At 43.6% G+C, this 26,875-nt stretch overlaps 1 protein-coding gene across 3 annotated transcripts in view; it reads right to left on the reverse strand.

Moving 5' to 3' along the window:
- The window catches only part of GALNT1 (polypeptide N-acetylgalactosaminyltransferase 1), a 115,957-nt gene extending 96,974 nt beyond the window's left edge, over positions 1-18,983 (reverse strand). The window contains exon 1 of one of the 3 annotated variants that reach the window (XM_043889652.1): positions 18,965-18,983. The gene's annotated coding sequence lies outside the window, so the exon portion shown is untranslated. Of the gene's footprint in view, positions 1-18,216; positions 18,236-18,964 lie in introns of those variants that run through there. The other 2 variants (XM_043889653.1, XM_043889651.1) reach the window with 2 other exon arrangements.
- Between the last annotated feature and the right edge of the window lie 7,892 nt (positions 18,984-26,875).

The following is a 26,875-nucleotide window of genomic DNA, read 5'->3' on the forward strand; positions in this document are numbered from 1 at the left end:
AAATCTGCACACACACAGGTTAATAAAACTCAATTTTATTTAAAAGCATTAACTAACTCATAATTTTTTGAACAGCACAGAGGCGATGCAGCACACACTACCTGGGTTTATACCTGGCTCTTGAACCTTTCATCAGGGAAGTTCACACAAGTGGTTACCCACATTACAAGACTCTTGCGATGATTAAGGAAGCAGCATGTGAAGGGCTGATATCAGACAGTATAAACTGTATTGAGCAAAGCACTAAATAAATTCTAGCTATTATCTGTCTCCTACAAGTAAGGTACTACAATGGGAAGAACTGCAAAAACATTTCTGAGGTAACAATGGTTTGTAACATAAATTTCACGTGTACAACATTGTATCTCTACCTCTATATACCCTACAGGGTGCTCACCACCAAAAATTCAGCTTCTATCTGTCACCATACAGTTGCTCTCCTTTATCCATTTTGCCCTCTGGTAACCACTACTCTGTTCTCTGCATAAACATGTCTGTTTTGTCTGGTTTGTTCATTTATTTTGGTTTTCTGTTTGTTTTTTAGATTCCACATGAGTGAAATCAAACAGTATTTAGTCTGACTTATTGCACTTAGCATAATACCCTCAAGGTCCATCCATGTTACTGCAAATGGCAAGATGCCATCTTCTTCATGGCTGAGTAGTAGTCCATTCTGTCTATATACCACATACTCTTTATCTGCCCATCTGCTGATGGGCACTCAATTTGTTTTCATGTCTCAGCCATTGTACATAATGCTGCGATGAATGTAGGCATGCATATATCTTTTTGAATTAGTGGTTTTAATTCTTTGGGTAAATACCCAAGAGTGGAAGGTGGATCATATGGTAGTTCTAGCCTTAATTTTTGAGGAACCCCCAAACTGTCTTCCATAGTGGCTGCACCAATTGACACTGTCACCAACTGTTTATGAGGGCTCCCTTTAAGAATCATGAAAATTTTTGATATTGAAAAGGAGACATTTCTTTTTAGCTGTTTAGCATCCATCCTAACTTCCTTTTGGGAGAATTACCTCTTCCTGCCTATATAATCTTGCTGAGACTACAGCAGCATACGCCTACCTCAGGTTCACTGCTGATTTCGATACAAAAATACAAAGGGGCAGACCTTCCCCCTCTTTCTTTCTCTGGTGGAAACCTTTTTCCCTAGTTCTGCACACTTTAGCATTTAAAAGGTTCATATTCATAATGAAACTCTATTATAGCTCAACAGTATGTGAAGTTGAGTGAAAGTGTTAGTCGCTCAGTCGTGTCTGACTCTGTGACCCCATGGACTGCAGCCCTCCAGGCTCCTCTGTCCATGGGATTCTCCAGGCAAGAGTACTGGAGTGGGTTGCCATTCCCTTCTCCAGGGGATCTTCCCGACCCAGGGATCGAGCTCGGGTCTCCTGCACTGCGGGTGGATTCCCTGTAGTCGGAGCCACCAGGGAAGCCCGTGGCGCATGAGGGCAGAGATTACCCAAAGGGAGGAGAAAAGCGCCAGTTATCCAGCTAGGTTGTTCTAGGTGTAAAGTCCTCAACAAGTTTTCCTGGAATTCTACTTGTACTCTGCTACTCTACATCACTAGATTCCAGGCTACTGTGATCCGTCTTCTTATTTCCACTTTCCTGCCCAATCTGAATCTGGCTCCTGTTTTTAGCTCCCATTTTGAGTCTGTGGAGAAAAGAAGTTTTTAATTCTCAGGGCTCAGAGAAACCCATCCTAAGTGACTTTGTGTTGCTTTCTGCTCTGACAAAACCTATCTTAACGTCTATATCTAACATCCTGTGTCCTAAGTTCTCTCCCAAACCTCTCCTGTTTTCCCTGGTCTCAACAGCACCCTCTCTCTCCAAAATATACTCCTTACCTTCTTTCATTTCTCTAAATACAACCCAAATTAAACTTTTAAAAAATGCCTACTGAAAATCACATCCAACTGGGAGTTTCTTTCCCTATAGCTTAGTCTTTATGTCTCTCTGTAATATTCTAATTTACAAAAAGAAAGTTAAGGCAACTTTCGTCTGACCCAGAAACGTCTATGACTTCCATTTGCAAGTGAAAAAAAAAATACTGGGGCAGAAGAATTACTTTTCACTGTATAACTTTTGGTACTGTCAGGATATTTTACTATGTAAACATTAACTTCTATTAAGAAAAAAAATTCCCATTACTTAATAATGCAAAAAAAAAAAAAAAAAAAACTTTAGTCTCCTTACTCTCCCAGTAGTATCTTTATGCAGGAACATGTGGACATCAGATGGAGAGAAGAAAGCATCCCTAAATTCATAATCATTTTTGTTTAGTTTTGTTTGGAGGGTGCCAAGTCAACAGGCAGCAGCTTGTTGCCATAGGCTTATGGTCTGGTTACTAAGCCAGACAAGGTCTTCTACTGCTGGAAGTTTAAGGAAAATCTGAAGACCTTCATTGAGCCCCTGACCTTGCAGAAAGTGATATAGGCAAGGATTTCTAGGTGCCTGACTGGGTTAGTCACTGCCACTTCTCAAAAGTCTGGGAGCTGCTAAGAAATGAGAACAGAACAGGTCAGGGCTGGCAATCAAGCTTTGCTGTGGGTGTGGGTAAAGTGAATTGCAAGTGGGCCCCACCTGTCTGCCCTAAGAAAATGGTTCAGTCCCAACCTTCTTACATGTCATTTTATTACATTTTTTGTAATACATAAGAGTATTCTACATAGGACATTTGCCATATTATTAAAAATAGTGTATTGTAATTGTTAAGCTTGAACTGTGGATTAGTCAAAATCTGCTGCTTCATTTAGGCCCCACCCCCAAAGTATCCTTATTTTGAGACTGATTTTCAAGACACCACCCAACCTTCCCCAATGGGTTGAGTCAGCACTGGATTCACTACCCACTTCCAACCCCTCCATCTTCTGTTGCTTGCAACACTCAAGTTGCCTTCTAACACTGTCTTCCTCATCAGCCTCTATCCTGTGATCTGTCTTCTGTCTCACAGCCTGACACCAACCTACTTATTGATATCTTACATGATGTGTGTGTGTGCTCGGTCGTGTCCAACTCTTTTGCAACCCCATGGGCTGTAGCCTGCTAGGCTCCACTGTCCATGAAATTCACAGGCAAGAATACTGGAGTGGGTTGCCATTCCCTTCTCCAGGGGATCTTCCCGACCCAGGGATCGAACCTCGGTCTCCTACATTGAAGGCAGATTCCTTACTGCCTGAGACACCAGGGAAGCCCCTACCTTACACGATCCTTCAGCCCAAACCCAGACACAGACCACACGCGGCCACACTCTGCCCATCTGGCGCACACACTCCTCACCCCACCAAATCTGCCCTTCTCCATCTGCCCCTGAGCCACTTCCTCTTCCCCCATCCCACTTCCTACATGCTCAGCTACCAACCTAGAAGTCATCCAACCTTGGTAATAACACCTCCTGACACAAAAACCCCTCACCCACTGGACCTTTCAGCTTTTCAGTCCGAACCCCAGGCCAGCGCCACTGTTTTATTCTGCTTTGACTTCCAGCATATTAACATTACAGAGAAAGTCCTGACAACAGGCTGACTACGTCCACTGTAAACCCACCTCACCAGCCCGGCCGGCTACGTGTGCACACCCCTCTTGGCCACGTGTATACACTCTCTTGACCATGTGTGCATACCCTCCTGGCCACATATGCACACCCTCCTGGCCACGTGTGCATACACTCTTGGCCACGTGTGCACATCACACCCATGTGTGCACCTCACACCCACATGTGCACACCCCCTTGGCCACACCAGGCAGCCCCAGCCCCGACTCCACAGTCTCTCTTCCCAAGACTCACAGCCCTCTGCTCCGCTCAGAGCCCTCCCCACCCTCAAGGGCCGTGCTCTCCTCTGGCACACTTGACTCCTCCCTATCCACAGCCTCGGAAGCCCTGTTCACACACTTTCCTCCTGTCTCTCACACTCACCAGCCCCTTCTCCTGAGGTAACTGTCAGAGGTGAGGGCTTGGTCTCTCCCCAATAAAACAAGATTCTAAAAAAAAAAAAAAATGAACTGCCAACACTGAAAAATCAGGACTTTTCACTTAAAAAGATCAGGATTCCTGGCTCCTGTGGGAAAACAGAACCCTCTGCCCCGAAGGAGGGGCACACCCAAAGAGCAAAGTCCTTAGAGCTGATGACTGGCCGGCTGGCCGCCCTGGTCCGCGAGGCAGCCGCTGCCTCCTTCCTTGCCCCGCCGGCCCCGTGCGGGCCCCTGCTCGCACAGGCCACCCCGCTGCTTACACACCGGCTCTGCCACCCACCCCCCACCGCGGCCCTGGAGGTCACCCCACCCAGCTGCCCCCATCGACGCCCCCTCTCCCCTTCTCGCTTCCTCGGGGAACTGGCTCCCCCTGCGGCCACCACTTCTCACGGTGTAACAGGATTTCTGCTGTCAGCTCTGCTGGAACCGCAGAGAGGCTCTCCAGGTCCTCCCGCCCAAGAGCACCGGGACCTGAGTGCTGGACAGTCGCTCTCACAAGGCCGCCCCCACGGCTCTCCTGACTTTGTTCGGTGTCGCCTCCCGACCTCCGGTGACCGGGCACCTGGAAACGCCTCTGAGTGCCATACTGACCCCACAGTGAGCACACTCTCCCTAAAACACTGCCACCGGCCAGCCCTAGAGTTTCTCTCAGGGAAAAACTCAATCCAAACCTAACCACAGTCCTGCACCTCCAAAGGTTTGCAGGCGAATTTTCTTATTCAGCATTACCGTTCACTCCTCAGCTGTGAAGTACCGGTGCTTAAGAGACCAGTAAGGGAAGGTCCCTACCTCTGCGGAGGAAGTCACAGTCTAGAGGGAACACAGATGGATAAACTGAACGTCAACATGATACATAACGCGACAGAGAAAAAAGCAGCATGAAGGGGAAGGCCAGGGAGGGCCCCGGCCGCCTGCTGGGAGAAACACTAGCGCGTCCTCGGCCTCGCACACACCCACCGCCACCACTGCAGCCCAGGCCTCCTGCAAGTCTCCTCACTGGTCTCCACGCCGCTCTTCCACCCATCCTGCCTCCTGCTCAAAACCACACTCCCCACTGCAGTGGCGTGATCTGCCTAATGTCTGAAACAGAGTTCTCTCCTGCTAAAAGCCTTCCCACAGCACTGGGATTAACGTCCCTCGTCCCATCACCCCACACTGATTTCTCTCTCTGCATCTCACCTCTTTCCACTGCACCAGTGGCCCTTCAGCTACACTGATCTTTCAGTTCCTTAGGGTGAGTTCTTTTCTGCTGCCTGACTTCTGCACACACCATTCTTGTTACCTGGAATCCTCTGGCCCCCACTCTGTACTAAAATCTTTTCTGACATCTGGATCTCAACTGGAACATCATTTCTCCATTATTTAGTTTTGAAAACTCCCATAATTCACTTAATTATCCTTATTTTTCTCTACCCCATTAGACTTTTTGATTAACAAGCACAGAGACCATGTTTTTTGTTCACTGCGTATTTCCAGTAACTGGCACTTAGCAGACACTCAATAAATATTTGCTCAGTGATGATGTAAAAGGCCCTTTCCTTCTCTGAAGTCCCAAATGTAAGCATCCCCTTGGGTTCGTTTCTCAGCCCTCTCTCCCACTCCCTGTTTTCATCATCTCCATGCTTCTCACGCTCATCTGTACCTCCAGAACTGACCTCTCCTGCCAAGATCAAGCGCCACAATTACGATGACTGCAGGACGGTTTTAGGAGTCCCTCTCTGGCACCTGTAGCTGAATGTGTCCCAAGTCACACTCAGCAACTATCCTCAGACAAACTTTCCCGTCTTTTTGCATTTCTGTTAATGATGATATTCTTCTAGAGCTCCAGTGACTAACTTCTCTCTTTCCTTCACTCACTGACAAGAAAAACTGATTACACCTCTGAAAATTCACCTATATGTTCCCGTACATATGGTCAACTAGACAGGTGCACTAGCCTCAGGTCCTACCTCGAGTCTCAAGATAAAAGTCACCCAATTACACACATATCAAAGTTGAATTCGGATGTCAGCCAACAGTCCCATCAAAATCAATGGCTCTCTACTGTCTTCCAAATAAGTGATCTTCTTCTGCTTGGCATTCGAAGCCTCTCGATCTTGCCTGCACTATCCTAACCAGGCGGTCTGCTGAGAGTTTAGTGGTTAAGACCATAAACCCTGGAGCCAGACTGCCATGTAAAGGCACGGAAAGAGGGATGAGTGCAGACCCCAGCTTCCCCAGCTCCCCTGGGCTGTGGTCCCGTCGCCCTTCATCTGCACGATGGGATACCGGTGAAAGCATTAGCCTCCAGGACCTGTTAATAGATGAATTACAACGAAAGCTAAGGAACAGGCAAAACAACAGATTAAATGAATTCGTATACATGGAACACTTAGAACAGCGCCTGGCACTGATCAGTGCCCCAAGCATTGTGTCCTGTGTGTGTTTTGGAGCACCGTCTCCAGCTGTCAACAGCCTACATCCCAGTCTATCTCGATCAACCTGCTGTTCCCCGACACTCCCAAGCTTCCCCTCGTGAGGTGAGAGCCCGCAACAGCAGCTCATCAACACTGGCTGGTAAGCCGCCAGCACTGCACCCCTTCCTCCAGCTCAGAGCACTTCCAGTCTAAAGCTCCTACCAAGCCCCTTTCTCTCCGGGGCGTCCTTACAGCTCAAGCACTGAAATGCGCCAGAGGCTGCTTGTCGTTGGGCTCCAGCTCTGCGCAAAGACGCCCCGTCTACCATTAACCGCCTTCGTTCCTCCCCTTTCTCACCCCTCTCCCAAGTTTCCCATCAGAGACCATCTTGCAACCCTGCTCCATGCTGAGTGGCAAAACTGTTTTTGTTCTCTTATGCCCCTGATTCTGGGTAAAAGTTGAAATTCTCATGCCTGCTCTCCCTGCAACAGTCCTATTTCGTTAGGATGTGTTCTCTTTGCATGGAAATGTTTATAATAATTTAAACTAATTCTGCAGCCTGACTATGAACAGAATACGGAGTTCTCTCTGAAGCGGTCAGACCTCACTTAACCCTCTACAACGCCTGCCATGCACAGGGACTTGTAAATACTAGTAAAATGTTTATTGATAACTCACTAATCCCAAGAGACGGAAAAATGAGATTACTAGAAATTTTCACTCGCTCTTTAACCTGAAGAGAAACAATAAATTATAAACTGCAATGTACGATTTCCAAAGACCAATCCAATAACTTAGCATGTGGCTTTACCAACAAATGCAAATTCTACTTCTTTTTATAACTGATACTTTAAAAAAACTTTTTTTTTAAACAAAAAGGAAGTCATAACTACCGAGGACACAAAAATCCAGCAAAAACTATGACATCTAAACCTAAGGAACTGTTTTCAATTCACTTCAAGGCTCCCCAGAAGGCTTCATCTAGTGTCCCTCAGTGTCTATCCCATAGTGAAGGCTGTCAACCAGACTACATACCAGAAACCTATGCTTAGACATCTTTACAGAACCCAAAACAATCATACATTCTCTATGTAACATTGGAAGTTATAGTGACTGTAAAGGATTCTTATAAACATGCATAAGAATTTATTCTATAACTTATGACATTTTATAAGAACCCTAAAAGTTAAAGGGGAAATAAGACATATAAAATCAGAGATGCACTCTGAACTCTCATTGCTAATGCTACATCTGCCCTGAAACATTCCTCCTCCTTAAGGATTAAAAGGGTTTCACATTGAAGACGTCCCTACAGAAATACAAGGAAAATGGCAGAGGAGAGCCTGAACTGAATGACTGATTACTGACTTCTAATTTCAAAAAGAATCAAGTAGTTACACACTAGGCAATGAAAGTCAGTGTGGTCCTTAGACAGCAAACTGCTTGTACATACTCCACGAGCAGTGAGTGCAGAGACTGAGAGTAAAGACTCAGAAACACTGACAGCAACGTTACAGAATTTTACATCCACTGAATCTAAAACTACAAAATTGGAAGTTATATAGTGTACGTTTTTTATTTCATTTTTCTTGTAATTCATTTTTTACATATGTTAGAAAAGAACTGGCCCAGAACAAAGGAAAAATGTTAAAAAAAAAAAAACTGGTCGTCAGGGACATTTGCTTCCGGGAAGAAACAAACATAATAAAACTCATAAATGAGGAGAGAAGGCAAAACCTCAGTCCCTGAAGAACAACACAATGGTGACTACCCTGGGTCTTACCTTTGCCTCATATATCCTGGACTTGGAGCTGAAGGAGCTGGCCAACTGGAAATGCTAACAGGCACAGACCAAAAAAAAAAAACAAACCCAACAAAAGCCTGCTCTCTCTAGCCAAAGGACCAGAAACGGGACATCCTGGCAAGACAGAAAACTCTAGGGGGAAAAAGAAAATCACTCTACTCCAGACAAACATCATAGAAAAAACTGTGGCCCACCCAGGCCAACAAAGGTAAGGTACAACAAGCTCAGACTTCCATATACTCACCAAGCTGTAATGAGGCACCCCAAACCCCTCCACAATGGAGTGGTGCTGAGAAGGCCAAGTAGAGAGCCCAGGCTTTCATCTATGTCAGCTGGTAACAAGGCACCCTTCCACACCATGTTCCCTGAGAATCCTGGACCTCTAACCCCACCTGGCCATAACAGAACACTCTGCTTCTTAGGTCAAGGGGAGTCAGGTGGGGAGCCTGTACTTCTATTATCCCTAGCAGTAACAAGGCAGCACCCCATGGTACCCCTACCCCTGATAGAAAGGTATCAAAAAAAAAAAAGAGCCAGCTAAAACAAAGGCTTAAATAAGATCTAGAATTTCATACCATATTGTGAAAATATCCAGGTTTTAATTTAAAAAAAAAAGAAAAGAAAAGAAAAATTACTCGCAATACCAAAAGCCAGGAGGACCTCAAACTAAATGAAAAAGACATCAGCAGACACCAACACTAAAATGACAGAGACAGCAGGATTATCTAAGAATGATTATAATGCAGCTATGACAGAAATGCTTCAATAAGAAATTTCAAGCATGCTTGAAATTTAAAATAAATAAAACAAATAAATAACCTCAACAAAGAAAGAAGAGATACAAATAAGAACAAAATGGAAATTTTAGAGCTGAGAAATACTGAAATAAAAAGCTGATGAACTCAATAGCAGAATGGAAGGGACAAAACTGGAAGATACAGCAACAGATATTACTCAATCTGAACAGTAGAAAGAAACTAGAGAAGAAGTGCCAGCCTTAGGAACCTGTGGGACCATAAGAAAAGATCTAACATCTAAGTAATTAAGAGTTGAGAAGAGAGAGAAGAGAGTGGGCTGAAAAAGCACTCAAATAATGGCTGGACTTCCCTGGTGGTCCAGTGGTTAAAACTCTGAGCTCCCAATGCAGGGGGCCTGGTTTCAATCCCTGGTCAGGGAACTAGATCCCACAGGCCACAACTTAAAAAAAAAAAAGATCCTGCATGCTGCAATCAAGATTTAAGATCCCAAGAGCTGCAACTAAGACCTGGTAAAGCCAAATAAGCAAATAAATATTTTTTAAAAAAAGAAAAGAAATAATAGCAAAAACTTACCGAATTTGGCAAAAGACATAAACCTACAGGTTCAGGGAGTTGAGTGAATGCAAACAGGATAAACCCAAAGGAATCCAAACCAATATTTACTGCAATTAAAATGAAAACTAGAAGTAAAGAAAAAGTCCTGAGGATGGTGAGAGATAAATGATAACTTAAATACAGAGGAAAAACCTGCAAACAGCGGGTTTCTCATTAGAAACCATGGAGGCCATGCAGCTTCCCTGGTGGTCCAGTGGTTAAGACTCCATGCTTCCAGTGCAGGGGACATGGGTTCGATCCCTGGTCAGGGAGCTAGGATCCCGTGCTGCATGGTACAGCCAAACAAAACAAAAACAAGAAAACAGTAGAATAAAAAAGGCTATAATTTAGAAGAAGAAAAGGAAAGAAGAAACCATAGAAGCCAGAGGTAAATGGTACAATAGCTTTTAAGTGCTGAAAGAAAAGACCAACACGGAATCCTGGGCTTCCCTGGTGGCTCAGTGGTAAAGAATCCACCTGCCAACACAGGAGTCACAGGTTCCATCCTGATCTGGGAAGATCCCACATGCTGTGCAGCAACTAAAGCCCGTGTGCCACAACTACTGAGCCTGTGCTCTAGAGCGAAAAACTGCTGAGCCCATGTGCCACAACCACTGAAGCCCGCATGCCCTAGAGGCCATGCTCCGCAACAGAGAGGAGCCACCACAATGAGAAGCCCGTGCACCCCAACTACAGAGTAGTCCCGATCTCTGCAACTAGAGAGAAGCCCACACAGCAACAAAGACCCAGCACAGCCAAAAATAAATAAATAAAAATTAAAAAAAACCACAACACATAGTCCTATACCCAAAGAAAATATCCTTCAGGAATGAAGAGCAAAATCAAGTCATCCTCAAACGAAGAAAAACTAAGAAAGTCTGTCACCAGCAGACATACCCTTAAGAAAGGCTAAAGAAGTGCTCAAAAAAGAAATAAATAATAAGGGAAGGAATCTTGAGACATCAGGAAAAAACACAATATGCAAAAATATAAAAAAACAGGCTTCCCTTCTTCCCTTGAGTTTACTCATTTATGTTTGTAAAAGCAAAAACTATAACAGTGTGTAGGGTGCTTATAAATGTTTTTAGAAGAAATATATACAATCATATTAAAATGAGGGAGGATAAAGGGAGGTACAGGGAAGTATGAGTTCCGTGCTACATTTGAACAGGTACAATGATGACACCAGTAGACAATGATTAGCTACATATATATAATACTTAGAAAAATATGTAATACTTAGAAAAAATACACCAGTAAAAACATTTTTAATTAAAAAAATGTACAAAGAAATACACTCAAAAAAACAGTATGTGTGTGTGTGCACGTGCTCAGCTGTGTCCGACTCTTTGTGACTCCATGAACTGTAGCCTACCAGGCTCCTCTGTCTACGGGATTTCCTAGGCAAGAATACTGGAATGGGTTGCCATTTCCTTCTCCACAAAAACAGTATAGACAAATTAAAATGGAATTCTAAAAAGGAAAAAAAAAACAATAAGTTCAAGTAATCCACAGGAAGCTGGGGGCAGAGCAAAATCAAAAAAATGGAGAGAATAAACAGAAAGTTAAAATGTCAGACTTAAGTTCTAACATCAAGAATTACATTCAATATAAACGGTCTAAATACCTCAATGAAAAAGACAAAGATTGCTAACATCAGTTAAAGAAAAACAACCCTACTATACGCTGTCTACAGGACACAATTCAAACAAAACAGTTTAGGCAGGTTGAAAGTAAACGAATGGAAAAGGATATATCATCCAAACAATAAAAGGAAAGCAATCAAAGAAGGAAAAAAGAAAAGTAGTGGCTATGTTAATATCAAAGTAGAATTTGGAGCAAAGAGAATTACTAGAGACAGAGAAGGACATCATGCAGTGACAGAAAGGGTAAAGCCACCAAGAAAACACAGCCACCCTAAATGTGTGTGCACCAGAGAACTGCAGAATATGTAAAGCTAAAAACGGATGTAACCGAAAAGGAGAAACAGACAAGGGACTTCCCTGGCAGTCCGACAGTTAAGACTTTACCTTCCAATGCAGAGGGTGCAGGTTCAATCCTTGTTAAGAGAGCAAAGATCCCACATCCCTAGGAGCCAAAAGACCAAAACATAAAACAGAAGCAACATTGCAACAAATTCAATACACACTTTAAAAATGGTCAACATTAAAAATTAAAAAAGAAACAGACAAATCCAAAAATATAGTTGGAGACTTCAGTACCCCTCTCTCAAGAGTTGACAGAACACTTAAGCAGGAAGGTACAGAAGAACTCAACACCATTAACCAACAGGATCTAATGAACACTTATAAAACACTCCAACAGCAGAAAAAACATTCTAGTCAAGTGTCCACAGAACATATACCAAGATGGAGCATACTTTGAGTCATAAAACAAACCAAAACAAAATTAAAAGAACTGAAACATACAGTTTGTTCTCCAACCACAAAAGGATCAAAGTAGAAGCCAAAACCAGAAAGATAATAGTAAGATCTCCAAACACCTGGAAGCTAAACAACACACTTCTAAATAATCCATGGGTCAAAGAAGTTTCAAGGGAAATAAATACATTCATTAAACTGAGAGAAAACAAAAAAAACACAACATAACAAAATTCACGAGACACAACTAAAACAGTGCTTAGAGGAAAATTTATAGTGCTAAAAGCCCCCAAGAACATAAATCCAAAAAGTCCTTTACAAATTATTAGTAACTAGAATTCAACAACATATAAAAGAGATAAAAAACTAAGTGGGATTTATCCCAGGAATGCAAGGCTGGCTCAATTAAAAACCAATCAAAATAATCCATCATATCAACAGGCTAAAGAAGAAAAATTACATGACCATAAAAATCAATGCACAAAAAGCACTTAACGAAATTCAACACCCATTCATGATAAAAACTCTCAGAAAGACAGGAATAAAAGGGAATTATCAAGGGTGAAACAGATCACCAGCCCAGGTTGGATGCATGAGACAAGTGCTCGGGGCTGGTGCACTGGGAAGACCCAGAGGGATCGGGTGGAGAGGGAGGTGGGAGGGGGGATCGGGATGGGGAATACATGTAAATCCATGGCTGATTCATGTTAATGTATGGCAAAAACCACTACAATATTGTAATTAGCCTCCAACTAATAAAAACAAATGAAAAATAAATAAATAAAATAAATAAAAAATAAAATTTTAAAAAAAGGGAACTTCCTCAACGTGATGAAGAGCATCTACAAAAACCCTACAGTTAACACTAATCAGTATGTAGCATAAATGCCCAACAATCAGCTTTTTTGGTTACACAATATAAATGCCTAGCATTAAGCTTCTGATGGCATCTGAAGACATCCATCTTGAATAAACACACTGCCAGATATACAATATAAAGAGCCAGGCCACCTCACACATAAAATTTGGTTTTTTCAAGAGAGCTCTGTAGATTAGTAACTGACCATTTGACAGTTTACTTTTCCCTTCCTGTGTCCTAACTCTTGCTCTTACATTTTACATTCACCAACAGAGAACCCACAACCCCAGGAACCTCACCATCAGCCACAGTGAAAGCAGAAGCCCAATCAGCACTCTCTACCCACAATCGCACTGTGAGGTCTCAGGCGTGCCAGGCACCCTCCTCCAGGTCCTGTAAGTAACAAACCTTTCCTTTTCCAAGTTCCCTGATGGCTGTCACTGAGGCATCTCTTACAATCATGGTAAGAACCACCAGGGCCAGTCCAGACACAACACTGGCTCCAAAAGGGGAGAAGTCTGGGTGGGGGCTCACCGGAGGCCCAGGTGAATGCCCTCGGTCATTTCCAGCCAATGGTGTCACTACGAACTGCCTGAGATTGACCCAAAACGTAGTGAAAGACTGAATGCTTTTTCCCTAAGATCTGGGACAAGGCAAAGACGTCTTCTCTTACTATTCTTCTTAAACACAGTACTGGAAGTTCTAGCCAGTATCAATAAGAGGAGGAAATAAACAGCATACAGATGGAAAATGAAGAAATAAAACTGTCCCTATGTAGACATGACAAGGTTGTCTATTTAGAAAATCTCAAGGAATCTACCAAAAAACTCCTAAACTAATAAATGGGTTTGGCAAGGCTGCAGCATACAAGATCAACATAAGAAAGTTTTAATAATACTTCTCTATACTAGCAATGAACACATGGATCCCCAAAAATTTTAAACAGCAGTTGCTCAAAACAAATACTTATATATAAGTCTAACAAAAACCCAACAAAATTTAACAAAACATAGACTTGTAAGACAAAACTACACAATGCTGATTAAAGAAATCAAAGATCTAAATAAATGGAGAGACATACCACATTCATAGATTAGAAGAGACAACATGGTAAGACATCAGTTTTCCCCCAAATGATATACAGGTCTAATTCCTATCAAAATTCCAATAAGATTTTTTTGTAAATATAAACAAGATTATTCTACAACTCATATGGATAGGCAAAGGAATGAAAAGCTAATACAATTTTGAAAAAGAAGACTGAAGTGGGAGGAATCATTCTACACCTACTTAAGACTTATTATATCCCATAGTAACCAAGACTATAATACTAGAGGAGGGATAAACACACAGATCAATAGAACAGAATAAAGAACCTAGAAACAGACTCATACACATATACTCAACTGATTTTTTTTACAGTAAAAAAAAAACAATTCCATGGAGGAAAATGTTGTCTTTTCAACCAACATTGCTACAATAGCCCAAACTGGAAATAACAAGAGGCCCTTCAACAGGAAAATGGTTATAAGAACCATAAAAGCAGATCCACATTATGAAGTAGTACTCAGCAATAAAAAAGAAGCAACTACTGATATACACAGCCCCTCTCTCAGTCTCCAGAGAATTATGCTGGGAGGAAAAGGGGAGAGGCGAATTCCAAAAGGTACTTACTATATGATTCCATGTATAAAACATTTTTGAAATGACAAAATTATAGAAATGGGGAACAGATTAGTGATTGCCAGGACTTAAGAAGTAGATAGAGCTGGGAGCGAAGAGGGAATGGTTATAAAAGAACCACATGCAGAAACCATGCGGTGTGGAAATGTTCTCTATCTTGACTGCTTCAGTGACACTGTCCTAGTGGCTGATACTGCACTACAGCGTTACATGATACCACTGGGAGCAACTGGGTAAAGGGTACATGGGATCTTTCCAGATTATTTCTTGTAAATGCATGTGGATCTGCAACTATGCCCCATAAAAACAAGTTTAATTTAAAAAAGCCCAAAACTGGACCTTCACTCACTGCTCTAACATTCATTACCCAAATGTCAACACTTCAGAGTAGGTCTACCTTTGTAACAACCCCTTATCAACCTTGGCTTTGTGGTCGACTGGGGATGCATAGTTATATATGTAAAACACTATGCCTACCCTCAAGCACCATACACTCAAGCAGCAAGACAAACACAGGCATAGATCAACAGTGAAAGACTTCATAAAGGAGATGGGATTTGAGCAAATTCTTGAACAAGAGACAGCACTTCCACAAGTGGAAGTGGACAGGGGGACACCCTAGGAAGAAGAAATCACATATAAAGATGCGGAGCTAAAAATAAGCACAGTACCTATGGAGAAAGGGACACGTGTGCGTTGTGAAATAACAACAAAGATGGAATAAGCAGTGTGGGGTAACAATGAAAGGCCCCCAAAAGCCAGAGCGAGGGATGCAAATGTCACTTACTGAAAGAAGACTTCTTCACCAACCGAGCCAACCAAAAGCGGCAGCTCCACCCACCCCCCTCCTGTCTCTCCAGCACCCTTCACCTTTTCTTTCTAGCACCCAGCACAAACTGTAATTATCATGTATTTATCTGCACGACAATCTAATGCTGTCTCACCCGTCATCTTGAGTACCTAGCAGCACTGGATCTGATACACAGTAACTGCCCAGTACACGTGAACTGAGTCAGTGAACAGACAGTAGGTGCTCACTCCCAGTCCTCTTCTACGCAGCTGCCTGTCTTCCTTCCTCCATTGTCTGTTACTCCATGCAGCTTGGTCCCTCTCTGACCAGCTACCTCTTTCAGCTCATCCCTCCTTTTTCCTTACTCCACCTCAGCCCAGTTCTCAACCCATCATAAAAATAAAAACAGTATATTTAAAAACAGGGGTTCATATGCAATGCTGTAAACACTCTTTTGAATCTCAACCAATTAAGAACCTATCCCGAGTCTGCTACTGAAAACCGAGTACTACAGTTACAAGTTGTTACAGAAGCAGAACAGATTCATATATTACATAAACACACCAGTAGGAGCTGTTCCTGTCATGGCCTTACTTTCCTGAATATGAGAGGGTTTGCCCAGAATTGATGATCCTATCTGGTCCATGGAAAGCTGTCCACTGAAGACAGCCAGGACCGTACTCCTCCAAGCTACCAAGGTTACACAAAACAAGAAAAACTGAGAAACGGCCACAGACCAAAGACTGAGCAGACATGACTTTAAATGCAATGTGGTGCCGTGGACTGGAGCCTGGAACAGAAAGAGGGCATTAATGGAAAAACTGGAGAAATCCAAATACAGTCTGGAATTTAGTTTAAAAACAAAAGATACATATATATATATATACACATATATATATACACACATATATATATATATATATACACACACGCACATGTGCGTATATACATGGTATTAACATACAATGAAGATTCAGATTTATAAATACTATTTTATATTATTAAAAAGAGAAAGAGATGGGGCATGCAAGTGAATCAGGAAATGAAACTTAGGTCAGGGTAGCTAGGGGCTTAGAGCTGAAAAGCTACATGTAGATCCACCTTCATTTTGCTTCTGGTGCTATGCCCTTACCTGATGCCCTGAAAATTACTTGGCCTGAAACTGCTTGGAATTAACTAGTTTTGACTTCTGAATAGGCTCATTAATATATGCAACAAGCATTTATTGAGTGCCTACTGTTTACCAGGCACTGTAAAGCCTTTGGGAATATACGCCTGGAAAAGACACAGAAACGGAAGACACCCTCTCTGCTCTCATAAAAGCTGACTCTCTGCTGCAGAAGCCAGGCATTTAACAAGTATCTATGTAAATGATGAGTGTTCCCAAGCCTTTCAAAGTTGGCTTAAGGGTCCTACCAAACAATCCATCAGGACAATTGCTAAACCCAGTTATCACTGGTGTTCTGAATAAGGCCTTCAGTGTGAAATTAAATCACTTGAGATCTGATATCTGTATCACCTGATCACCTGTGACCTGCTAAATCACTTTAACAGAAACTCATTCAGCTGACGTGGTTTGTGACCCGAGAGTCGGCATTTCTTCCAAACTCTTAGATGACAGAGATGCTGCTGGATCACAAACCATACCGAATTAGCAAAGCAGTGAAGGTACCACGGAAAACATCCCTCAAACTATCAAGTAAAATGCAAGCTCCATAAAGCCAAGGACATTTTGCCTCTTATTCACCACAGTATACCCAAGACTTAAAACTGTGCCTTATACACGATAGCACTCAATAAATATTTACTGAATACACGAATGGATAAATGGTCTTAGACAAGTTCAACAGTAGCCACTAGTCACACGTGGCTACTGAACACTTGTAACGTGGCTAGTGATTTTTCAAAACTTCAATTTTTATTAATTTAAATAGCCACATGTGGTTAGTGGCTACCATAAGAGCCAATCTAGGTCTAGACACAGATGTGATGTTGTGAATTCCAGCTTTCCTGCTTTAGCTTGTGACCTGGAAAGTTACAATCTCTCAGCGGCTCAACTTCTTCATTTGTGAAAGGAGGACAAAATACACCCCCACCCCACCTCCAGCCTCTCAGGGTTCTTGACAAGAATTGTTACAGGTCATTATATTAAGCATAAAGTATCGTCTCTGCCCTCCAGAAATACTTCACAATCACCAAGACTACCCTGACCATTGCCCACACTTGCCAGAAAATGCCAAGACCGCTTGGTTAGCTGAGTGGCTCTGTGAATGAGGCCAAGGTCATAAGTTCGGAGGAGGGGGGACCTTCACGTAGCAAGGTTGACCAGGTAAGAGAGGCAATGACATTGCAAATCATCACAATTCCTGGCAAATCTTTAAACGGGCATTGTATTGATTATGGATGAGTAAATGACATTTCATTCATTCATTCTTCCAGGAAGTGCTGCCACATTACCTAAAGCCCGCTACTTCCCATCCACAGATATTTGCTAATTCAGGGCCGGGTCCTCTTCGCGGATAGAGGGCCGGGAAGCCCCCACCTCCGGCCACCCGCGTGTCCTCCCCGCCTCCGTCGCGCCGGCCCGGCGAGGGTCAGCCTGGCACCGCGGCTCCAAGTACCACACCGCCGGACCGAACCAGGAGCCATATTTAGCTGTATTTTTTGGTCAATAAAACAAACTTCCGTCTTCTAAAGAAAAACGGTCCCAACTCAATGTCAAACTAGGACGGAAACTCGCTGCTCGCCGCAGCTGCCAACCAGAGACGCCGCGTGTCCAGCAGCCCCCGAGTGCCCGACCCGGACCCCGCGCCTCGCGCGCCCTCGCCCCGGCCACGGCCGCGCCGGCCACAAAGGGACGGGAGACGCGGACGCGGCCGGGCCTCTCCGCCTCCGCCGCCGCCCGCCCCGCGCCAGCGGCCGCGGCTCCGGGACGGCCCGGGCGCGGGCGGACACTCACCTCGCTCCGCGCGCGGCGGCGGCGGCGGCAGCGGGGGCTCCTCGGGGCCGGCCCCGGCGGTCGCGGCGCGGTCCCGCGGGCCGCAGCGCGGGCGCTACTCTCGGGCCGCCGTCCGCCGCGCCGCCTTCTCGGCCACTGCCGGCGGCTCCCCCGGCGGGCGGGCGGGCCCGGCGCGGGCCCCGCCTCCGCCGCGCCCGCCCCCGCCTCCGCGCCGGGCCTCGCGGGCTCGGCGCGCTACTCCGGGCCGCCCCGCATGCCGCCGCCGCTGCCGCTCGCTCGGGGCCGCCTCAGAGCGGCGGGCCGGGGCCGCAGGGCCACCCGCGCAGGCCGCTTGGGCGCGGTCCTCCCCGCGCGCGCGGCGTGCTCGCGGCGGCGGCGGCCGGTGCGGCTGCGCGGGGGAGGCGGGGGCGCCGCGCGCTCACCCGGATGCGCCGCCCCCGCCCCTGCGGCGAGCCCACCTCGGGGCCGCCGCGCTTCCCTCGGGGCCCTGGAGGTTCCGGCTCCTCGGCGCCTCTGCCCCCTGCCGGCCCGACGCGCGGGGAGGCGCGGAACCCGAGCCCCGGAGCGAGGGGTCCCCGGGCGAGAGGCTGGGGCTGCGACGGGCTCGGCCGTGCCGTCCGGGCTGGTGGTCTCCACCTGAACCTGGGCACGGACAAAGGGGCCGCCGCCGCCGCCCCAAGTGAAGCACAACTTGGGCCGTTTCACGTCGAGCAGATCGCGGGGTGGGAGCAAAGGACGGTGCCCTTACCGCGCCGACGAGATCCTCGCATCGAGCCCAGGGCTGCTCCTCACCCGCGAGCGGCGGCGGAGGACTTGGAGCGGGAGGACGGTCAGCGGCCCCTCGGTCCGGCCGTGCTGAGCTCTGAGGCCGGCGCCGGGGATGCAGGAGGTTCTGGACCTAGGGTGGGCGGCGAGAGGGGAGGCCCCCAACCGGCACAGCCGGAAGAGGCAGCCAGGCCTTGGGGGGTACTGAACAGCCGCGGCCCCCCGCAACGCGGGTAACTGGGGCAGTGTCCCCCGCGTGGTGCTGAGAGGGGCCCTTCCTCTTGTGCCCGCCCTGGGAACCACTCTTCCTTGGCACTAATTCCAGTACCTAGCTGTCCCTTAATCTAAGAGAAGACGCAGGCTGGTCCTCTGTCACTCATAGACATAATAAATTTTCTACTTGAATCATTCAGAGGTTTTTGTAAAGTCTTGCTTGCCAGCCAAGAGTTGGAATGATGAAGCTCATGTTTATACTTTTTATTTTTTAAATAAAGGTATGTTCACAGAAAGAACCCAAAAGCTGGAAGCGAATAATGTTACCGAAGATTGTCTCTGGAATTTTACTATCCTATTTTGTGCTTATCTACATTTTCCAAGTAGTCTAAAATAAAAGTTTAAAGTTGCTTTTTAAAAGTACTTACATAATATTTTGAAACAAAGTGAATCATGATTGGCCTGTTAATGTACCACAAGGAAACTTCACTTTGAAGTTTGTATCTTTTTTAAAAATAACCGTATTAAGGGGGAAAAAAAAAACCATCTCAGGCAAAAAAGAGTTGCAAATTGTATACCTGCTAAAAGACTTGTATTCAGAATATATAAACAACTCTTATAACTCAATAAGACTAATAATCCAATTTTAAATGGACAAAAGAATGGAATAGGCATTTTACCAAAAAAAAATATTTAAATGGTCAACTATAGCCTGAAAAGATGTTCAACATCATTAGTCACTAGGGAAATGCAAATCAGAACCACAATGAGAAAGCTCCTCACACCCACTATAATGACTGTAATAAGACTGAAAATAGCAAGTGTTGGTGAGATGAGAAATTAGAACCCTGATCTACATTTCTGATGGGTATGTGAAATGGTGCAGCCACTTTGGAAGTTGATTTAAAAGATTCTTTAAAAATTATACCTAAGAGTACCACATGCCCCCAGTGATTCCACTCCTAGGTGGAAAAAAAAACCTGAGAATATGTTCAGATAGCAAGTTGTATATAAACTTTCATAGGAGCATTGTTCGCAATACCCGAAAGGTAGAAAGAGCCTAGATGTCCAGCAACTGGTGAATGGATACACTAAGTGTGGTATATGTTTACAGTGATTGCTATTCAGCAATAAAACAGAATGAAAGGTACATAGAACATACGTGGAAGGTACATACATCACAGAGGAACCTCAAAAACATTAAACTTAGTGGAAGTGGCCAAGTGGGTGGCGATCATGGGTAAGGTTAGGCAGTAAGCATATGTCAGCATGGTGAAGGCAGGGATTAATGGGGATTAATGGGGATCATAAGCAGTGGGGAAGTTAGTTGCCTTGCTTTGGATCTGGTGATAAGAGCAGTACATTTGAAGCATTTGTAAGGGGCATGGGCAAGTAATGGTGACTAATTGTTGTGTTAGTTTATTGATGTCTACATCCAAAAGCCCCAAGTGCTGGGAGCTTACACAGTTCCTTTCCGGCCTGCACTCCATGTCCTTTGCGGGTAGCGGTGGGGGTGGGGGACATCAGCCCAGGCTGAAGAAGAGTCCAGAACAGCACATGGTTCGTCTTTGGTAGAGACAGTAGAAGGGCACAAGGCAAGTTGCACAAGGTCTCCTAACACTTCTCCCAGTGTCATTTTTGTATATGTGTTTCAATGGCCAAATCAAATGACCTGCCCTATGTAACTTTCAAAGAAGCAGGAAAATGCAATAAATCCCAACATTGTCCCCAAAAAGCAGAGAGCTGCAAAAATCTGGATTATAATGTTAATGACTATCATAAGTATCAAAATTGGAGTATAACTTTTTTTAACCTTTTATTTTGAAATAATTATGAATGCATAAGAAGTTGTAAAAACCATACAGAGACATACTTCATACCCTTCACCCATTCCCCCCAGTGGTCACTTCTTATAACAGTAACTTATTAAAAAGCTATAAACTCATAACTATACTTAAATATCAAAATATCAAAACCAGAAAATTGGCATTGGTACAATGTATGTGTATGGTTCGGTGCCATTTTATCACATGTGCAGATTCTCTAACAATCAAGGTACAGAACTATTCTATCACCACAAAGATCTCCTTCACACTTTTCCTTCATAGTCACCCCCATCTCTCCCCCACCCACACCCTCTAACCCCTGGCAACCACAATCTGTTTTCCATTTATAATTTTTTTTTATTCAAGGATGTTATGTAATAGAATTATACAGTATGTGGCCGTTTGAGACTGATTTTTTCTTTTTTATCTCTGCCAGTTAAGCGTGGACTGTGGGCCCTCCATGTTGCCCACAGCCTTCTATTTTAAAAAAAAATTCTTATTATTTATTTATTTGGCTGCTTCTGGTCTTAGTCATGTCATGTGGAATCTTGTGTGTGGGCTCAGTAGTTGTGGCACTCAGACTTAGTTGCCTTGGGACACGTGGGATCTTATTTCCCTGACCAGGAATCAAACCCATGTCTCCTGCATTGGAAGGCAGGTTCTTAACCACTGGACCACTAGGTAAGTCCTTTTTTTAATTATTATTTTGTTTTAGACAGCATAATACACTTCCATAAGGTTTGGTCATTTTGTTTGTTTTTGCTCGTCACTTGTCAGTTGGTCTGGGGTAAAAGTGTTGGCTCCTCATATGGTCTCTAACACCACCCCAGCAGTGGGTAGAGGGGCCCTGAGTGGTGCCTTCTAATGTTAGGGTGAAGGTGGTACTCCCTCTGTTCAGCCTTTAGTTACCTGAGACGGGAGTGAGGTCACTTTTTCTCTTCTTTCTTTCTTTCTTTCTTTTTTTTTTTTTTGCTGCAGACTTTGGCTAAAATAAAGTGAAGTGGAAGTTGCTCAGTCGTGTCCAACTCTCTGTGACCCCATGGACTGTAGCCTGTCAGGCTCCTCTGTCCATGGGGATTCTCCAAGCCAGAATACTAGAGTGGGTAGCCATTCCCTCTTCCAGGAGATCTTCCCAACCCAGGGATCTAATCCAGCTTTCCTGCATTGCAGGCAGATTCTTTCCCATCTGAGCCAGCAGGGAAGTCAGAATAGGGTAGTTCCTGGTGTAAACGTTTTATACATTGCGCCTTTCCTGGTCCTCTGGCTAGTGAGAGCAGGCATTGCTTAGGGTTTTTTTTTTTTTTAAAAAAAAAAGCTCTGTCGGGCTCCTGGGTTGCCAGCTTCTCCAGTCCAAGACATACAGGGCAAAACAAACCAACAGAAAAGCTCAGAGAACTCACCGTCCTGTCATTCCTTGGATCCCAAAGTCCTTAGTCAATTGCTTTCTCTCTGCCTTTCCGAGTTTTCTCTTGTTTGTTTCATATACAATGTCCAGGGCTTTTACCTGTTCTTAGTGGGAAATGCACTCCAACCAAACTAATAGGAACCAGAAGTTGAGAATAAAGGTTTAAAACCTAAACTAGAGCAGATTGCAGATTATTCCTATTAAAAAAAAAAATTACTCCCAGTTTCTTGCATTTCAGTAGGCCTTTATGAGTCAGAGAGAAAAGACAAGATTTATTGCTGGTTTATTAGGAATTCTACACATACTCTGAACATTTACGTGGGCTGTAATCTCATATGAGAAATAATAGAGGAAATCTTGAGAACGGCCAGATCATAGACTCAGTGGAGTCTGAGGTCAGCAAGCATGAAGGAGTGGAAAAGCTGAGACAGCCAGTTAGAAGAAGCTGGAGGTTCTGCAAGTGCAATAGGCCTTGCACTGAGGAGCCTCAGAATATGCCATTTGGGCACATGGTCAGTGAAGGTGAAGAAAGCATTGACAGAAATGAACCTAAGACACTGAAAATAACAGAATCAGACAAGTCATCAACATGATTTTTTTTTTTTTTTTTAAGGTTAAGGAAAGCAGGAGACAGGTTAGAAGCTAAAGCCTATCAGGAGCAAAAATCATTAAGGGCAAGGGAAGCAAGTCAGTTGACAGTAGATTTGGGTGGGCAATCATACTTGAAATCAAATGGAATGAATCTGAAAGGAAGAAAAATGGAAGAGACGATGGATTCACCGTTCAAAAGAGCTAGGTGGAGTAAAACAATCCAAGTTTTAGCACATGTGAATTCATGGTATTGTTAGATCACATTCAGGAAGACTCAGTGAAAAAAAACTTGGTAACTAGCACATGGTGGAAGAGGAGACTGCAGGTCTTTTCCAGCTAAGAATGGCTTTGAGAAATTTATAAAATGCATTTTCTTGGCCCCTTCTTTCCCCCAGTCATAGCTTGCCAGTCTTGCAGGGCACCAGTCAACCTGAAGAATTATTTACACATTTTTAGTAAAGGACTGAGGCACTGCTTTTATAGATTTAGATCCAAAAGATGTGGTAAGAGAAGCTTTGTGACTAATAGCAAAACCCTCACAATATGCCACACCACCTGGCTAAGTGACCCTTGAGATAGTTTCTACTAGCTCTGAGGATTCTGAATACAATCCGTCTTACACTGCCCTGCCGTGTTGGTCTTCCTGAAACACCAAGTTCATAAAACCGCTCTGTCCACACACATATTACTCAAGTCATCCAAGCCCTTCACAACGTGGTTGATTTCCACCCATCCCAGCCCTCTTGCCCACAGCTCACTCATAAGTATTCTCTGTTGCAGTCACACCAGCCAGCTCACTGCTCCCTCTCTCCAGATTTATTATGCTGTTTATTTTTCCTGGCCTTCTTTCCTCCACCTGTCTTAATCCCTAAGGATTCTTTTCCAGCGCAATCTTCTTTACCTTCTACAATTTCTTCAGTAGAGTCAATCTTCTCTTTTTTTTTGAATTCCTATCATCTGGAGCATTTTTTCCCCCACACAAATTAGCTGACTCATGATATGGTATATACAATGTTTTATGTGTTTATGGTTTATATCACCTCCTAGACAGTATGCACTATACTTTGCACATTTTACATATGAAAGTAATATATACATATATAAAGTACAGACATATGATAAAAAATTCAAATAGGATGGAAAGATATGAAACAAAGGCTCAAATTCTTTCAACCCAACAGCATCCCCAAAGATAACTGCCTTTAACTGATCCTTCCTGTCATTGCCACCCCACCTCTCCTGATGGAAATCTCCCCTACTTCTAAATAATATAGTTCAAATTCTTGATATATCAACTTTAGACAATTGTGTTTATCAATCCTGTGGTCATACAAATAATCCTCAACTAGTGATTTACAACAAACACTTAGTGCAATCTCACAAGTCATTGGTTCCCAACATGCTGGACTTGGTTTGGCTTGGGTTAGTCATGGGCCTTGGGCTAATGGAGTGTCTGTTATTATTTGGGATATGCTTTTCCCATGGCAGAGGGCCATAGCTGAAGAGAAACAATTGAAACACGTGTTACTTCTGAAAGCCTCTGTTCAGAGCTAACCACTATTATTTCCACCCACATTGCATTGTTCAAAATAATTCAGATGGCCAAACCCAGAGCTCATGGGGTAAAGGAGAAACTATGTATGCCCTTCAATCTTTCCCAGCATCAGGGTCTTTTCCAATGAGTCAGTTCTTCGCATCAGGTGTCCGAAGTTTTGGAGCTTCACCTTCAACATCAGTCCTTCCAATGATTATTCAGGGTTGATTTCCTTTAGGATTGACTGGTTTGATCCCCTTGCAGTCCAAGAGACCCTCAAGACTCTTCTCCAGCACCAAAACTCAAAGGCAAAAGGAGAAGAGGGTGACAGAGGATGAGATGGTGAGCTAGCATTACTGACTCAGTGGACATGAATCTGAATGAACTCTGGGAGATAGTGAAGGACAGGGAAGCCTGGTGTGCTGGTGTCCATGGGGTCATAAAGAGTCAGACGTTGACTTTGTGATGGAATAACAACATACATGCCCTGTGAGGTAGCATGACAGAGTGGATGCATTATCCACTACATATAAGAAGCAAACATTTGGAAACAACATCTAAAACATGCAAGTTTTTATTGATTTCCACTTATCAAAGATTAGGACTTGGGCCTATTAACCCCACCTCTGTCCTCCTCTTTTCAATACTTTGTTAGTTGTGTTATAAGTACTTCTTCTACTAGCTTACTTTATAACCTTAAATTACAAAGAGAAAGTGCTTTCTGGATCACTCAACTTCGGGAAGTGTCTCACAAGAGTCTTCATTATAAAAAAATGAGGATATGTACACCCTTATACTCTTTTTTTTTTTTCACCCTTATACTCTTATATCCCCTCTTCTCTTTACATCTCATAATTTATACATTATAGAGGTTTATAACGTTTTCCTTCTGTTCTGGAACTATAAGTAAATCTTCCATGCTTTGTGTATAAATTGATTTAAAAAACTAAAATCCCGTAAAAGGTGCTTGAAATATAAAATTGTGTACATATTATTTTCTGTAGAGTCAAGAAATCTAGATAGACCTGTGGAGAAGGAAATGCACTTACACTTTTCCTAAACATGTATAGATTCAAAAATAATATTTCAGAAACCAAGATTGAAAATTTTATTTTCATTACACTCCATATGCTAGTGAGAATCATGTTACATTTGTTTTATATAGGCTGTGATTTTGCTATAGAGATTTTTTTAGAAAACTTCCATTTGCCTTACTTTTCTCTTGTTAACAGAAGAAACAATTACCTTCACTCTATCACTAAGTTTATGAAACTTTTAACATAATACTTATTTCTTAAAGTGAATTCATTTTCTTATTGAATGCGTTTGTTTGAAAAGTCTTATAACTAGTTAAATAGTTAAAAGCCTTCTATTTTATTTTGAAACAATTATCTTTATACCTGCTGCCCAACAAACAGCCTAGGGATTCGTTTTATTGCTGTTCTGAGTTGTGGCCATTATTTTTTGGATTCCATATCTTCATCTTTTTTTATTTTGATTTTCTTTTTGTTTAAATTGGAATGTAATTGCTTTACAATGTTGTACTGCCTTCTGCTATATAACAAAGTGAATCAGCTACATGTCTACACATACCCCTTCCCTCTTGAACCTCCTCGCGCCCTCTGGGTCATCACAGCGCTGAGCTGAGCTCCCTGTGCGTACAGCAGCTTCCCGCTAGTTATCTATTTTACACATGGCAGTATATGTATATATATGTCAATCCTACTCTCCCAGTTCATCTCGCCCTCCTTTTCCCTCCCTGTGTCCACATGTCTGTTCTCTACATCTGCATCTCCATTCCTGCCCTGAAAACAGGTTCATCTTTACTATCTTTCTAGATTCCATACATATGCATTAATATATGATTTTTTTTTCTCATTCTGACTTACTCCACTCTGTATGACAGACTCTAGATCCAACCACATCACTACAAAGGACCCAATTTCTTTCTTTCTTATGGCTGAGTAATATTTCATCAAATACACATGCCACATCTTCCTTATCCATTCATTGGTCAATGGACATTTACATTGCTTCCATGCCCTGACTATTGTAAATAGTGCTGCAATGGACACTGGGGTACATGTATCTTTTTGAATTATGACTTTCTCAAGGTATATGCCCAGTAAAAGACCCTGATGCTGGGAAGATTGAGGGCAGGAGGAGACAGGGAAGACAAAGGATGAGATGGTTGGATGGCATCACAGACTCAATGGACATGGGTTTGGGTGGACTCCGAGAGTTAGTGATGGACAGGGAGGCCTGGCGTGCTGCGGTGCATGGGGTCGAAAAGAGTCGGACACGACTGAGTGACTGAACTGAACT

Source organism: Cervus elaphus, chromosome 27 (assembly GCF_910594005.1).
Source record: "Cervus elaphus chromosome 27, mCerEla1.1, whole genome shotgun sequence".
NCBI lineage: Eukaryota > Metazoa > Chordata > Mammalia > Artiodactyla > Cervidae > Cervus > Cervus elaphus.